Source organism: Dendrobates tinctorius, unplaced genomic scaffold, assembly GCF_039654945.1.
Source record: "Dendrobates tinctorius isolate UK_male_01 unplaced genomic scaffold, ASM3965494v1 ptg000011l, whole genome shotgun sequence".
Lineage (NCBI taxonomy): Eukaryota > Metazoa > Chordata > Amphibia > Anura > Dendrobatidae > Dendrobates > Dendrobates tinctorius.
This window is the reverse complement of record NW_027361679.1, coordinates 5,582,801-5,600,812: the sequence shown is the minus strand read 5'-3', so window position 1 is coordinate 5,600,812 and position 18,012 is coordinate 5,582,801.

Here is an 18,012-nt window from a genome sequence, read left to right as displayed (position 1 = left end):
CTAAAGGGAGCCCCCTTCCTTCCTTTCCAAATCTACTTACTCACTCACTGCTAAAAGTGTGGGAAAAAACACACAGCATTCTGATACCCCCTTCATCACCAATATTAATGCTATCGGACATTTTAGTTCACTCTCTAGGCACTTTGACTGAAGAGGCTACGCCAGGGTTAGAAATCACAATAGACCAGTTGTTAATGGATGGAATGCTTCCGTCACTTCCAGAATTCTGCAAATTACCCGGACTAGCTAATATCAATTTTATACAATACTCTACAATAAAAAAGACATTGAAAAGAATACTGTTGTGAGTTCATTCTCTGGTTCACCAGTTGTGAGTTCTCCTTCCAGACTCCCTCTGGTGGTGACTGGAGGTAGTGAGGCTGATTTGATCAGTGGAGATCTGCCACCTGAGAATGAGGATGTCCATTGGACCTCAGGAGGCTCAGATTGGATTTAAGACAGCCGATGCCCTATTCAGTTGCAGGTGATTCCTTCTGGCTTGTCAGCTCTTGGTTTTCAGCTCTGTTCCAGTCATCTAAAGCTTGTTTTTCTGCTAATGTTCACACTTGATTTTGTTGGTCTATTCAGTTTTTTGGTGTGGTCAACCAGCCACGGCTGGGGGCTGTGCTGAATTTCCACTCTTATTTATCAGTATTTTGCCAATTTGCTTTTTGTCCCTTACTAGTTTGGTCTCTTTTTGCTCTGTCTCAGAATATTTCAGAGTGCTGATATAGTGGGAGAAGTCTAGTGATTTCAGGGTTAATTTTGCTATCAGAAATGTTGGACATTATTTTTGTAGGGTTTTTTGCAGGTTGCAGACAGTGTCTTTCCTTTCTTTTCCTCTCTAGTTAGTTTGGGCCCCATCGTTTGCTCAGCCTATTTTCCTGCCTGTGTTTGTGCCTTCATCTTGTTTCACCGTCAATACATGTGTGGGGGCTATCTATTCCTTTGGAGACTGCTCTGGGGCAGTTAGTTTTCCCCTTTTCATGCTTCAGGCTTATTTAGACCTCTGGCTGCGACAAAGCGTCTAGGAACATCGTAGGTACGCTCCACGGCTGCTGCTAGTTGTGTGGTAGGATCAGGGATCTGCAATCTGCATAGTTACCAACCTCTCTGGTTTTCTGTGACTTAGCTTGTTTTGCTTTTTTCTCCTCGGTGACCCATTCATAACAGAATACACTACAACGCAGATCTCAAGCGAAAACTCACACCTTTCGAGACTCTATGCTCCAAATTAAACAAACCCACAAAAATACTATCCACCATATACCATGAATTAGTTCTTGTGGAACAGTGCCTTAGGCCTCTTTCACACATCAGGTTTTCGCCGTCAGGCGCGATCCGGCGCTTTTGACAGAAACCGGATCCGGCGAAATGCAATGCCGGATCCGGTTCCCCCCCATTGACTTGCATTTGCGCCGGATCGCGCCGGATGGCCATGCGTTTCATCCGGTTTTCGCCGGATCCGGCAATGTGTCGCAATGTGTCGCGATCCGGCGTCTGGAAAAAACGTCTACTGTAACGTTTTTTGTCTCCGGCGAAAAAGCCGTACCCGCCGGATCCGGCGCGTCCGGCTTTTTCACACAATGAAAGCCTATGAGCGCCGCAATGCGCCGGATCCGGTGGCCGGATCCGGTTTTTTTGGTCTGAGCATGCTCAGTAGCTCTGCCCACAGGAGATATATAAAAGCAAGACAATGGGACCCTCAGCCACACCCAACATGCCACCCAAGCCAAGAACCAGGAGCAGGAGAAGGCAGCAGACATCTGCAGCAGCAGCACCATCAGCACCACCCCAAATGGAGCAGCATGCTGAACGGGAGGGGAGTCCAGAAGCAGATGAGAGACGGTAATTATCAAATCCCCCATTCCTCCAAACTAGGGCCATGGAATATCAAGATATTCATTGGCCCTTTGTTTCTCTTTATTCAACAGCCGCCAAAGAGATGCAGCAGCAGCAGCAGCAGAAATGGCATCACTGGCAGCAGCAATACCCACAGCCATGGAGTCTGGCCATCAACAGGACAGCACATCTTCTTCTGGGAGCCCTCCCTCGCATCGTCAGCGTTTGACGGTAAGTTTTTATTTCCAAAATCCATCATCTCTGTAATATATGTCTATTCATTGCCTTTTATTTCAAAACAGGAATCACAAGATGAAGAGGAGCTCCCAGAAGAAGAAGGAAGGGGTGGACAGACACCTGGAGTGGGCTCACAATTCGTAAGTTTTTTGCATCAAACGCAGAAACACAACATCACACTACACACAACACATAGAAAACAATGTTCTGCAGACCACACACAGCAAACAAATGCCTACATCCAAAGACATAACATTTTTTGTTTTCTTCTCTAGTCTTCCCAATCTGGTGCTCGGCCAAGAGGTCCTCGCAGTGCCTCCCAGGGTCGTCGGCGACAGCAACGCGGCGGTCACCAGCGTGTAAGTATAAATATTTTTGCTTTGTTTTTTTGCACTTTTTATTTCATTTCTTTTGTGGAGGCTAATTATGTTATTTTTGTCTTTTTCTTTAACAGCCTTCACAGCGTGCTCCCGACTCTGACGGTGAGGATGGAGGGATTGATGTGGACCGCCTCATCGATCTCGTCAGAGAAAGGGAGCCGCTCTGGAATATGGCTGACCGCCGCCACGCTGACCTGATCATTACCCGACGACTCTGGGAGGAAATCTGTTCTCTCCTTGTGGGCCGCTGGGAGGACCTCGAAGCTCGGGCCCAGATTAAAGAGCGTAAGTATATACAGTAACGGTTGTTTGATGTAAACCAGTGTTTCCCGAACTCCAGTCCTCGTGGTCCCCACGGATCATGTGTTCAGGATTTCTATTTACTATGGAAATCCTGAAAACATGACCCCTGGGGACCATGAGGACTGGAGTTTGTGAAACACTGATGTTGTATACTAACCACTCCTTTCTCGTTTCAGGGAACAGAATTGTGAATCGGTGGCGGTCTGTGAGGGATCGTTTCAAGAAGGAGTTCAATAAAGAGATGCGGGCCCCGAGTGGATCTGGAGGACGCAGGAGCAAGTACAAGTACGCACAAGCCCTGTCATTCCTCCGGGAAACAATGCTCACCAGAAGGTAAATATTACACACCACATGTGAAAAAAAATGTTAGATGTAACTTTTTTTTTTCAGCCAGGGCCATACCATGTCAGTATTTTAATTGTTTTTTTTTCTCTTTATTCCACAGCACGGTGAGCAGCACTCGGGAGCCTGCACGATTGGACCCTTCTGAGGCGATCCCTGAGGAGACCGGCACCGAGGGACACTTCGACCGCCCCGGTACATCTGCACCTTCCCAGCCTTCCCACACATTCGACCCATCTGTCCCATCCACCAGCACAGGAGCATCGTGGCCGCCTACATTACATGAAGCTGCTGGTGAGGAGATCGCTTTCCCTTTACCCCACCCTTCTGCCCCTGCCGCCTCTAGTACACCTGCGGGTACTGGGCGGCAGCGGCAGAGGGGTCAGGAAAAGAGTTATGCGCAAGAGTTATTGCATCTGAATGCATCTTTCCAGAACTGTCTCAAAGTCTTGTCAGAGCAAATCTCCGCAGGCTTTCAGCAGATCAACTCCAGCATTCTGGAGGTGAAGACACTTCTGCAAACCATGCATTCAGAAGCAAGATCTTCGCCAAACCACACCTTTTTCAGGTCTGTTGTGGAGCGCATGGCAACACTATCTCCTACCCAGCAGATGCATGTAATGCATTCGTGCCACGGTGCTCTACAGCAGGTTACCTCCCAACCTCCACCTCCCACCACTGTAGTTCCTCCACCTGCACCCCCTCCAGCCACTTTCCATCCTCCCCCTCCTATTACATCTGCACCCCCTCCAGCCACTTTCCATCCTCCCCCTCCTACTACATACCAGCAACCTGCCCAGTACCAGCAACCTCCCCAGTACCAGTCATCTCCCCACTTCCAGCAACCTGCCCCGTACCAAACTCCTTCCCCGTACCAAACTCCTTCCCCGTACCAAACTCCTTCCCCGTACCAAACTCCTTCCCCGTACCAAACTCCTTCCCCGTACCAAACTCCTTCCCCGTACCAAACTCCTTCCCCGTACCAAACTCCTTCCCCATACAACTTTCCATCAACATCATCTGCTCCTACAGTCCCTGCCCAACCCTCCACTCCACCACCCACCACCTCTTCTGCTTCCCACATGTCCACCCATTCTGTAGTTTTTTCCACACCTTCACCTCTAACTGTTCCTTCCCCACCACGATCCCAGTCCTCTCTCCACACACCCAGTGTCGAAGTGTCCCGCAGCCCCTCCAGCAGTATTTCCACCCCACAGTACACAGAATTGTAATGTGTGTTTTTTTGTAATAAAAATGCCCATTGGGTTTAAAACCTTTATTAAAAAAGTTTTTTGCACTTTAAAAACATTTTACAAAAAAAAAAAAATTTAAATAAAAGTTAAATTATCGTTTCACAATGGTTGTCTGTCATTTCTTTCTGCGGCGAACTATGTTTTAAAAAAAGGTTAAATACAGGGTATTTCAAAGGTAAAAAGGTATTCAAAACCAGGTATAACTGTGGGTAAATTTTAGCTTTTTGCCACAGTTGTGTTCCTGGTTGTGTTTGAAGCAAAGTATTTCACCGAAAAAGTTGTGTTTATTGTTGGTGATTTCCTACCAATGTACACAACTTTTGTTAAAAGGTGAAATACTTTGCATAAAACACAACCAGGTACACACCTGTGGCCTAAAGGTAAAAATAGTAAGACCATGACAAGATAGCTAACTTTGGTTGGCAAAGGTATATACTGTTGGTCCAGAAGGTACACAAGTTTAGGGCAAAAATCTCTCACACTCTGTCATCCCAGTGTACTCTGCCTTGAGGTGACATAAAGTATAGTGGAAAATTGTCCCTGAAACCGTCACAGAACTTCTATTGGTAATATTTCCAATGACAACATCCATCTTCGCCAGTAACTTGCTCTTCTCTCCAACCTGCACTTTCTTCTCTACAACCTGTCAAAGAAGGGCTGTAGGAACATGCTATATCTAGTTTTCCAGTAGCCAATCCCGTTCGGAAGGCCACAAGGGTCAATTTTAAAAACCGGATCCGGCGTAATCCGTCGAAAAACGGATAGAAAAATGGATGAACCGGATGAGACGGATCCGATTTTGTCTGTCAAGAACAAGACGGATCCGGCAGAAAACCGGATCCGGCACTTCAGGTTTTACAAAACATTTGCCGGATCCGGCATTCCGGCACGACGCCGGATCGCGCCTGACGCCGAAAACCTGATGTGTGAAAGTAGCCTTAAGCGTGCCTATATACTAAAGTGGGAAAAAGATCTAGGTTACACTTTCTCGCAAGAACAAGTACGTCAAATATATAAACACTCCCATGGACCGACTAAATGTGTTAAAACTCAAGAAAATTCCTATAAGATAGTGTCCAGATGGTATATCTCACAAACACAATATCAGGCCTGGTGGGTGAATCATCACACGAACTGCTGGAGATGTGGCATGGGAGAAGGTGACTATCTACACTTATGGTGGTCCTGTCCAGTTATAAAACGCTTCTGGGCGCTCACAGAAAATGTCATTCAAGAGATAACTGGAAAAACAGTTATCCTAATGCCCGAAACCACCTTACTGAACCTTCCGGTGTGGCCGGGTAACAAGAAACTCCATATTGGTTTATAACATCATAGCGGCAGCCAAACTCCTAATACCCACTTACTGGAAAACTGTGAACAGTCCCACACGACAGCAATTGCTCTATAAGGTAGGTCAACTGTACTACACGGCTGAGTTGGTGGCACATGCAAACCTCTCATTAGCGCTATTTCAGGATTCATGGAAACCTTGGACTCGATTCAGATCAAACATTCACTCAGATTTGGCGCAGGATGCCACCCAGTGATGACTCACTTGTCCCCCCCCCTCCCCACTCTTTGTCCTACTCTTCCTTCTCTCATTCTCACTATCTCTTACTCTTTATGTTGTTGTCTCAGGCAGCTATATTGGAAAAGCCGAGCGTTGGAAATGAACCTGAGACACTTGGCTAGATTTGACACTTATCATTATGGTATTTTGAATTTCTCAGATATCAAGCTATTTTCTTCAACATGGTAGCATAACGCAAACCATAAGTATATGATTTTCACCTGAAGGGTTTTGATTAGACTACTGTATGTTTGTTGAGCAATGAAACCCTAATATGTAATACTGTACCATTACATTTCATGTTACGTTTTAAAATTTAATAAAAAGAACATTGAAAAGAAAGAGTACCAGGGAGACCAAACACAGGAGAAAGAATCAGTGAATATACTTTTGAATTTATGCACTGAAAATGAGAAATGTGGACATGCCCCATGAGTAGGAAGAGGTAAAGAGCGATGAAGACATCGGAAAGAATAAATTTGAGTATGGAAGCCAGGATAAAAGTTCTGACATGACAGGACAGTTCCGCTGAATCCAGGATGGTTGGGAGCTATGTTAATCGTATAGCGAAAGCGGTCTACAAATGAAAAAGAGATGGCTACACAGTAGAATTACTCTTTGGCCTGCAAATGGCAAAGAGACAGCTGCAACGTAGATTTAATTTTTAGGGACCCAGATTGCCGGGACAGTGAATACGCTGGTGTCCCTGCATTGAGGGAAAAGTGGACACCATGCAGGGGTGCCAGTAGTACATAGACAAAGTACACACAGAGGTTTTTTGGCACAGTACTCCCACAGATATAGGTGAATAATACACACACAGCAGCTTTTTGCAACAGTACTGCAACAGAAATGGGTGCAGAGTAGAGTTGAGCGAAACGGGTCGGTCAATTTCAAAAGTCACCGACTTTCGCAAAAGTCAGGTTTCATGAAACGAAACCCAACCATAGCGTGAGGTCAGCCACGAGGTCGGCGACCAGAGCGCCAAAGTCGCGTTTAAAAAGATGCTTCCAGCGCCCTTTTTCAGCCAATGATGGAGAACGCATACTGTGGGCAACGCGATGACATAGGCAGAGGTCACCACCATCTTTGAGAAGGTCATGCAAGTGATTGGCTTGCTTTGTGTGGCGTCACAGGGGCTATAAAAGGGCGTGCACGCCAACCGCCATCTTACTTCTGCTGATCTCAGAATAGGTAGAGCTGCTGATGATGATGATGATTCTGTAGGGAGAGTGTTAGGCAGGGAAGAAGATACAAAAAACTGCTTCTGCTGCTAGCAATTTTGCCTATACAACACACCAGTTAGTGTGCGGTGCAAGGGGAGGCTATATTTTGGTGCATCAGCTCTGTTGGTTATTAGGCTGCCTTATAAGTCTCCCTGATAGCTACATTGCTGTTTTCACACTGCTGTGCAAACTGCTTTTTTAAAAGCAAAAATACTTTTCATCCTCTTTTTTGCCCAGTTACCAAGCGTTCATTTTTCCACACTTTTGTGTGCTGCAGTCCTGCTTATTAGGCTGCCTGCTGCCATACTTGGGACTGAGAGCATCATTGTCAGCTTGCTAAAATCTCTAGGGAGATTCAAATTCTCCCCAGTCCTATATAGACATTTTATACACCATTCAATTTCAGCCTGTTATATTGAGGTGTAATCCACACTGGGCCTGAGATAATAGTTCAGTGTCCTCAAGTCTGTAGGGAGATTCAAATTCTCCCCAGTCCTATATAGTCATTTTATACACCATCTAATTTTAGCGTGTTATATTGAGGTGTAATCTACACTGGGCCTGAGATAATAGTTCAGTGTCCTCAAGTCTGTAGGGAGATTCAAATTATCCCCAATACTATATACACCTTGTACCTTGTTTTACAGTACCATATTGCAGGTGGTATTTTGGGTACATTTTCCCAAAAATGAGGAAATGTGTTTGAAGAGGCCGTGGAAGTGGGTGGGGGTTGCCAGCTGGTATTGATGGTGTTGGTGGTGGTGTTGGATCTGCTGGTAGTGGCAAAAGCACAATAGCACATAATGCAGGAGGTGTTGAGCCTGTGACATTGTCTGGCTCCACAAGGCCTCGAAGGATCCCATTTCTGGGAGTAGGTAAACCGCTTTTAAAGCCGGAGCTTCAGGAACAAGTTTTGGCTTACATTGCTGACACAGCCTCCAGCTCTATCGCCTCCTCTTCTGAACTTTCAAAAAATAAAAGCACTGAGTCGTCATTGGAGGCTCATGGTCAGGAACCATACCTTTCCTTGTGTCCTTCACCCCTACCAAAAGTAAAGGATGCGGCAGGCCAACTACAGATTACTCCATGGAACTCTTTTCACATACCATGCCTGGGTTATCAAGTCAAATCGTGAATTACCGAGTCCAAGAAGAATCTGACATGGAGTGCTCTGATGCTCAGCCACTGCTAGATTTATCTGCTGGTACATTCACTCAGAGCACTACATTGTCTTCGCAGTGTACTGAGCCAGAATCTGACCCTGATGAAGCTCAGGTGCCCCTTCCCGCATAATATACCACCTTACATGGCGACACAGAGGAAGGTGCACATGACATTGAAGAGGAGGTGATGGATGACCCAGTTGTTGACCCAGATTGGCATCCATTGGGAGAAGAGGGTGCCGCTGCCAATAGCTCAGAAGAGGAGGAGGAGCATCCGCAGCAGGCATCGACATTGCAACAGCTGTTATCTGGCACGCCCAGAGCAGTCCAAAAATGGGTTACAAAAACCAAAAGAGTTGCAGGACAGCTAGGCCAGATGGTAAAATTAGCACAGCGTGCAAGGCCTCAAAATGTCTTCCATAGTAGGAAGAGTGCAGTGTGGCACTTTTTTGAACAAAATCCTAATGATCAGGCAAAGGTTATCTGTAAGAAGTGCGCAAAGACCTTTAGCCAAGGGAAAAATCTGAGAAATTTGAATACCAGTTGCATGCTTAGACATTTAACCACCATGCACTTGCAAGCGTGGACGGACTAGCAAACCTCACATACCACATGTGCTACTGCTCCCAATGAAGGTAGTCAGCAACGCTACATCGTTTTCCCCACTGTAAGCCCACTGGTTAACACACCACCAGCAGCAAAAGTTGAGGTGTCGTTGCAAGGCCAAAGCAGTCAGGGAATCACAATGTTATTGCTATGAAAGACTGAATCTAGGCCATCAGAAAGAACACCAACTCCATCAACCCTCTCTCAGTCCGCCATGTCCACCGCTAGTTCCACCATATGCAGCTCTCAAGTCCAGCTCATCCTACCAGAGACTATGAGTAGGACAAGAAAGTGCTCATCCTCTCATCCGCATACACTGGGTTTGAACGCCCAAATTGCCAAACTAATCTCGTTAGAGATGATGCCCTATAGGTTGGTTGAAAGCGCAGCTTTCCACGAACTCATGGCCTACGCAGTACCACGCTATGACCTACCCAGTCGCCACTTCTTTTCTCACAAAGCCATCCCAGCCCTCCACCTTCATGTGAAAGTCTGCATTGTTCATGCACTCAAGCAATCATTGAGTGGAAAGGTGCACCTCACAACAGATGCATGGTCCAGTAGGCATGGCCAGGGCCGTTACGTGCCCATCACTACGCACTGGGTTAATGTGGTGGATGCAGGGTCCACAGGGGACAGCGGCGGTGGGACAGTGCTGCCTAGCCCATGGTATAGGAAACAGTGGGTTGTAGGCGTTCGACCCTCCTCCTCCAGAATCGAAAGCTCATCCATGGAGCGCAGTCGCATGAGCACTCCATCCACAGCTGCCAGTGTTGCATACTCGGTGTCCCACTATCGAACAGCTAGTGGTAAGCATCAGCAGGCTGTGTTGAAGATGATGTGTTTGGGCGACAGACACACCGCGGAGGTACTGGCCGACTATTTGCAGTGACAAACTGAGCCATGGCTGGGCAGTCTACATCTTGAGGCAGGCAAGGTAGTTAGTGATAACGGCTGGAATTTTGTGGCAGCCATAGCCCTTTCAAAACTCCGACACATACCTTGCCTGGCTCACACCTTGAACCTGGTGGTGCAGTGCTTCCTCAATAATTATCCGGAGTTAACAGGCCTGCTCCAAAAGGTCCGAAGACTGTGCTCGCACATCCGCCGGTCGCCCGTACACTCCAGTCGTATGCAGAAGCTGCAGCGGTTGCTCCAACTTCCCAAGCACCACCTAATTATCGACGTTGCAACAAGGTGGAACTCCACCCTGCACGGTTGAGAGGCTGTGCGAACAGAGGCAGGCTGTAATGCATTTGTGGGAGGATACACGGCCAGGCACTTTGAGGGCAGACATGGAGTTGTCGAGTGTGCAGTGGTCGAAGCTGAAAGACCTCTGTAAAGTCCTTCAGTGTTTTGAGGAATGCACATGACTGGTAAGCGAAGACGATGCCATCATAAGCATGAGCATCCCACTTATGCTTCTGCTCATGCAAACTTTGACACACATTAAGGAGCAGGCGCCTGCAGCCGAGGAGGATGAGGAAGAGGAGGAGGGAACCCTTGATGACAGTCAGCCATTGTCTGCTCCGGGACCTCTCCTGGATGAGGTGGAGGAAGAAGAGGAGGAGGAGGATGATGATGGGGATGATTATTTAGGGGAGGAGGATGCTTCTTGTGGGGCAAGAGAAAATGTTGGAGTGGCAAGGTCTGGTACAGGGTTTGTGCGTGACTGGAGGGATGTGGATTTGCCAGAAAGTGCTCCTCCACCCAGCACTCGCAGTGCATCATTGACACCGGGAACTTTGGCCCACATGTCAGATTATGCCTTGCAGATCCTAAAAAGGGACCCCCGCATTGCCAAAATTATGAACGATGACGACTACTGGTTGGCCAGCATCCTGGATCCACGCTATAACGCAAATTCCAAAACATCAAGCCACAGGAGAACCTTGACCTAATATTGGCTAACAAACAAGCAACTCTGGTAAACCGTTTGTTTGAGGCATTCCCAGCACACAGCAGCTGTGATGGTTCTCCAACGAGCCGTAGGGGGCAACATGGAAGAGGTGTTCGTGGTGCACACATCAGAAGTGGCGTTTTACACTGGGGTTTCATGACCATGTTGTGGACTGATTCTTCAAGTACCACTCACACGACTGGTAGTACTGCATCGATTGAAAGTCACAGGAGACAGCAGTTGTCAACTATGGTTACAAACTACTTCTCATCCCATATCGATGTTCTCCCTCACAGGTCATATCTCTTTGACTATTGGGCCTCTAAACTGGATGCCTGGCCTGAATTGGCACAATATGCATTACAGTAGCTCGCTTGCCCTGCTGCTAGTGTGCTATCGGAAAGAGTCTTCAGTGATGCTGGCTCAATCCTGACAGAAAAAAGGACCCGTCTGTCGACCCAAAATGTTGATGATCTAACCTTCATTAAAATGAACCATGCATGGGTTTCAAACAATTTTGTCCCACCTTCCCCTGATGACACATAGGTTGCCAGAAAAATGGCTCGCTTTTGTCCTCCTCTTCCTCGGACTTCCCCAATTCCTCCATTTGTAGCTGCTGAATGTACAACATCAACATATGCCATTTTTTAAACCTCCCTAACTGGGCTGCCTCACCCCCCCATGGCCGGGGTCACCACCTAGCGCATGCAACCGTGCGAATGCCATTGCCCTGGACAGGTGGGTGGGCCGAATATTGGGCGCCGGCACTTACACAGGGTCCCTCATAGTGCAATCAAGTGTCTCTGTCGGTGGGCGTGCACACCCGCCGTCAGACACACCGGCGTACTATGAGGGGCCCAGTGCCAGTACCGACGCCCACGAGTGGGCCCCCCTTGCTTGGGCAGGGCCCCAGCATTTGCAATATTTACCTCTCCCTGCTCCTCCGCTGTGTAGTCTGGGCTGTTAAATCCTTCCCTGGGACTGCCACTACAAATTTGGTGAACTGAGAGATGATGGTTAATATGTAGCTATGCCCTGTCCTGCTGGCCGGTGTCTAGCTTCAGATGATCAATGGCTTCCATTTCTTATGGACGTCGACTCACAATGAGATGCAGTGGTGGTTTATCATCAGCTTTCACAGTTTTCCTACTCACAGATGTGTGACATTCCTGCCCACATTTTTAAATGTACCCTGTTGTGAGTTCATTTTCCCCTTCACCATTGAGGTCTGATGAACTCCCTCTTCTGGTGAAGGAAGGTAGTGAGGCTGATTACCAAGCACCTGGGTAGGATGATGATGACTGGGTGACGGGAATTACTGACTGGATATAAGGCAGCCGACGCCCTTCTGCCTTGCTGGTGATCTCTCTGAGGGATTCTAGGAGACCAGTCTGATTCCTGCTCCTCAAAAGCAAAGTTTTCTGCTCTACTTTTTGCATTTGTGTTTTGGTTTTGTTTTGCATTGTTTTCCTTGATTTCTGCCATTCCTTGGTGGGGTGAGCTGAATTCCTTTTTGCTCTGTCTTCATAAAATACCTGAGTACTGATATAGTCTTTTTGAAGCCTAGCGTCTTCAGGGCTTTTTTCCCTATCAGCTGTTGGCTCTTGCTTTTGATAGGGTTTTGGTGGATTACAGACAGCAGCTTTTCTATCCTGTCCTATCTAGTTAGCTTGGGCCCCATCATTTGCTCAGCCTATCTTTCTACCTGTGTGAGTGTTTTTTCATCTTGCTTCACCGTCATTATATGTTGGGGGCTGCCTATTGCTTTGGGGTCTGCTCTGGGGCAGCTAAGATTTCCCTTTCTGTCTTTAGGCTATGTAGTTCTCCGGCTGTGATCGAGTGGTTTAGGGCACCGTAGGAACCCCCCATGGCAACTGCTAGTTGTTGTTGATAGGTTCAGGGGTCTGCAATCCGATAGCTGCCAACTTCTCTGGCTTTCTGGACTTAGCTAGTATTTCTGTTTTTGCCTCCTACGGTGACTCATTCATAACAATACCCTCTCATGCACTCCAAAGTTACCTGACAGAGCATGATAGGCAGTGAGAACCATGTCTACATCTCTCCATGTGATCAAAATTTGATGGAGATGAGTATCAGTGATGGGATCAACGGTACTGCGATACAGCAACCCTTTCTTCACAAAGAACTGTTTTCGCTGTCTCCACACTCAAAGTAATTGAGGGTCAGCATCGCCTCTGAGAATTCTCCCAGGAGTTTTTCCCCTGATTAGTAATTCCTAAATTTCTGCAATCACTCGACTTTATGTCTGTACTTTTATCCATCCCGTTTCCTCTTGCGGAGAGTCTGGACTGTCTTACTGAGACAGAAATATATATGAAGATTTAAAAATACCCCAACAGTGTATACTGGTGTACGCTTCAAAAACATTTCCTTTTTTCTACTTTTTAGATTGTTGTCTAATCCATACTGAGGTTGTGAGTGTCTTTGTCGGACTCCGGAAATAAACACGGAGATTTTAAATGTTTAAACTATGCTATATATACCTGTTATCCGGTGATACTGTACCCTTTCTCAACTTTCTGCAATCTTGTCAAATCCATACTGTGCCTGAGACCGTGTGAGTCTGCCTCCTGATTACAGATGAGTGGTGTGTGAGTGGAACTGTTGGCCAAGTTCAAATTCTAGCTGTTTTGGGCGGTGTTGGATCCTTTCGTCGAACTACAACACTTTGATTAAAATTCGGCTGTTCGAGTTTCCGTTCGATTATGTTTCGTTATACAAAAGTGTATCTTTTTTTCACCTTAATAATGGTTTTCAATGATAATAGACAGTTTTAGGGCATAGCAGCGGTGTCTGGCAGCCAGCGGTGTAGTACACCTGTGAAGGAGCTACACCGTGTGTGTTTCTAATAATTTTTTACTGCATATTGTCCTGCAAATCCTTTTGGGCCTAGTAACCGTGTCTGCTACTCAGAAGAGGAGCCCACCCGTGAACCGAGCTATGCCGCCTGTTTATGAAAGAACCAGTTTTTGACTGCATTTACACCACTTAATACTTTGGGCCTAGTAACTGAATATGCTACTCAGCAGAGTTGGCCACCCGTGAACCAAGCTATGCCGCCTGTTTATGTAAGAACTGTGTGCTACTCAGCAGAGGAGCCCAGCTATTAAGCAAGCTACAGCACCTGTGGTTTGGACACGCAATTTTTTCACATTCTTTCTGGCATGCCGTTTAGGCCTAATTCCAGAATTACGGTTGACCTGCACTTACTGATTAAAGCTTGTTCACGGGGAGGAATTGTAATCCCAGATCCCCATCACTAACGGGGTTCAGCGTGTTATCCGCACCTGTAAGCGATACATGCTGGTCCTTTCATTGTAGCACGTGTGCAGCCCGGACATGTAAGGGCATGACAGACCTGTTATTCACCGATCTCGTGTGCCAGAGCCTCGCGTGTCCCTCTAGTAAGCTGGACGCGGACTGCGGGGGCATGCCTGAGTCTCGTTCATTAACGGAATTAAGCTTGCAATCTGTGCAGCTTTTTTATGGATGGCATGGTTGAGGTTGCCTGTGTTGAGTCCAATTAAGCCGCAGGCTCCACTCCTGGTGGTGCCCTTCTGGACATTCCTTTAAGGTTCAGCTTTGCAACCATACTGCCCCCGGAAACCAAATACTTTTCCTGACAGTGACATTCTGGTCAAAGAGCGCGATGACATCACGTCTGTACGCCCACTGCCTAAACAGTCCAAGTGCAGAGAGATGGAAGATGGGGACGATGAGGAGTACAGACTAGTACAGGGATTCCCTAGCGTGGAGACTTATTTAATTGTTTTAAAGGTTGGGAGCAATGTTTGGGGAGCACGATACTCTGGAGAATGATATCTGGGGCCCACCATACACTGGAGCATTCCAAAGGTGGACATCAGTCACTGGAGCAGCATTTACAGGGCCCATTATACACTGGAGCATTATTTGGGCACATAAGACACTGGAGCTTCATCCATGGTGAACATCATATACTGTAGCATTACGTGGAGCTCATCATATACTGTATGGAACATTATATGGGACCAATGATTCTGTATGGAGAAATATATGGGCCTCATTACTCTGTATGGCGCACTATGTGGTGGCCATAATACTTTATGGAGGAATACACTGTCTGTTTTTGGAGCTATTGGAGAATTTAAAATGGATATCAGTCATGTGATGTAAGAATTGAAGTATTTTTCATTGTACTGTACCACTATTTCTGTGCCGTATCAAAGGATCATGAATTGTGTCATGTGTTAAAGGAGCCCAGTGACACTCTTTGGCCCTGGGCCCATGAAAATCTGGAGCCAGCCCTACCCCCCCACAACTTTAGCCAAATAACCCCCAGTTTTCAATGCCTAACTATTCTTATAAAGTAAATTAAGGTTGACAAGCATAAGGAATAAGAATTGATGTTTTTGGCATTAAAATGGGCACTCTAGGTGTGCTTCCTGTCCTCCACTCACTGCCGACTTTTCTTCCCCATTGACTTACATTGGGTTTCGTGTTTCAGTCGGCCTTCGACTTTTCACGATAATCGGCCGATTTCGCGCGACCCGACTTTTGCGAAAGTCGGGTTTCGTGAAACCTGACTCGACCCGAAAAAAGGCAAAGTTGCTCATCTCTAGTGCAGAGTATACACAGCGGCATTTTGGTACAGTTGTCCCACAGATATGGGTGTAGAGTAGTGATGAGCAAGCACTAAAATGCTCGGGTGCTCGTTGCTCGGGTCGAGCAAATGGGAATACTTGGGTATTCGAACAGAACTACGAGCCCAATGTAAGTCTATGGGAGACCCGAGCATATTTACCTCGGTCCCCCCGGGGGACCTTTTAAGGTCTAAAAATGTCTGAAAATGATGGAAACACTGCTCAAATGACAAGGGAACATCATGGCAAATGCCCCTGGAAGCATCTCTGACTCCTAGGTCACAGCTCTAAACAATATGGTCAGAGTTTCACGCCCTTTTTACAGGCGCACCAAAAAACCTACAAAAACGAAACCAAAATGGATTTTGCTAGGAAATATGTTAAGAAACATCCTTTCCAGGTTAATGACTTTTATCTAAGCCCAAAAAATTAACCCAAAACAAAAATGTGCCTCTACCACTTGGGCTATGTTCACACACAGTGTTTTTGAGGAGTTTTGCAACTTTAGCATTGCTTTCAACCAATACAAATGCATTCACTGGGAAATGTCATTGTAACATTTAACAACCCTAGCTGGCTATGTGGGGTGTGACACATAAGCAGACACATCTTGTTTCATTTGTGAAGGAGGGATGCTTATAGTCACAGAGCCTATTTTTATAGTTGCATCAGTGTTAGAATCTGCTCAGTTTGTGACTATCCGCCAATTTCTTGTAGTGTTCTGGCTGCTGGTCTTTTTCCCCTGGTGCTGGATTTGCCTTTGGTCAGGTGATTGTATCACCCTTTGTTAGCTTGCACCTGTCTCCCATTCCTTGCTGGACAACAGTGTTAATCCGTTTGAAGTCTGGCTTGGAGTCTTGCTTTGCTTTCTGTGTGTTTAACTAATGCAGTTCTGGGATCACTGGTTCTGCTAGTCTTAGTTTTTGTTTTCAGTTTGTTTCTGCAGCCTTCTTTGTGTTTTCTGGTAGGAGGTGACCCATTTTTGTACCCAGTCCTTATATCTTTCAGGGACCCCCTTCCCCCTATCTATAGGTCTTTGCTTGAGATTAGCCTAGGATCGTCGGTGGGTCTATTCACAAGGAATGGGTCGCCCACTCCATCGTAGGGCATCAGCCTAGCTGCAGTGCAGGGTCAGTTTTCCCCCTCCTACCCTAGTCCTGTGCTGCAGAACCGTAACAATCAGGCAGCATTAATCTTCTTAATGGGCCATTAATAAACAGTGGGTCTCCTATGCTGTTATTGCATATGCAGTGAGTGGATGGGCTGCTGTCACAATCCATGTTTGGAACTGTGGCAGATCTGGGCTCACATATAACCTTTTTTTCTTCCTCCAAGCCTCTGGCTTAAAGTTTAGTTTTTGCCCCCGGTGGCCGCTGGGGTTATTACAACCTTGGTTGCTGCTAATGGATTGCCCCCGGTGGCCGCTGGGGTTGCTACATGTATAAATTAGCCAGCCGGTGTTAACCCTCGCCTCCTTCCTATAAAAAGGTTCAGGTGCTCTGAATCACTGTTGGTGATACTGGTCATTTCCTAACCAACCTTGGAGGAGAGATGAGCTTTTGGGAGCAGTGCTTTGCAGCTCATCCAGAGCTTTGGTGTTTTCAGTTGGAAGCTGTGTCCAGGAGCCTTACTCTGTTGCCTCAGGAGCATTGGAAGCAGAGAAAGCTAAGTTGTTTGTTTTCCCCTATTCGTTATTTCCCTAATGTTATATTAGTACATCGGTGGGACCAGTGTCCGCACTAGCCAGTTCCCTAGTAAGGGATATGTGCAGGGCTAGTGAGGGATTCAGGTATCCTGGTCGGCGACAGGTGAAGAGCGTGTATAGGGAATGTTAGGAGTGTTCAGGGACACAGCCTCAGGAGAGTTCAGGAGATGTCCACGTTCCCATTCCCTATTGTAGGGCTCACCATTGTAACTGTGTCCCCGGTGTTCCCTTGTTTGACTTGTCGTTTCAGTTACCGACCTGCTGGTTGCATCACACAGGACAAGTCACTACGTGACAGCTGCCAAGAATTACGACGCACACCAATACCCCTTTCACGTGATGTCCTGGATGGCTTCCGTAAAAAATGTTGCATTGAATGCAATGCTTGGCCTGCCCCAAAGGTACTTGCATCCCAATAAGATTTTAAAGACACGTACTGGAAGGGTACAGAAAAATCCACTTCACATTATTCATTTTGTACTCCCATTCTGTTTTCTTATGCATGGACTGCAAGGCTTGCCCTGCTACCAAGTCATATGCACCTAAATAATCTCAATCCCCCTTGGAAGAAACATGGAGGAGGGCCACATAAAAAAAATGTCTCATTACAAAGGAGCGTGTCTCCTATACTTGTAATGCCCATACACTAAGTGTATAGGCTGGCAAGCATTTCCCCTGTGGGGTACACCTCAACCTTTTTTTCAACAAGTATTTTACACCCAGCATAACCACTGACCGTTTTTAATAATTCGACACTGGCTGTAGCAGCATGGAAAACGTTAACCCTGGTGATCTAGTGGCGGTGAATAATGAGACGTGGAAAAAGGCCTCATTAAAGA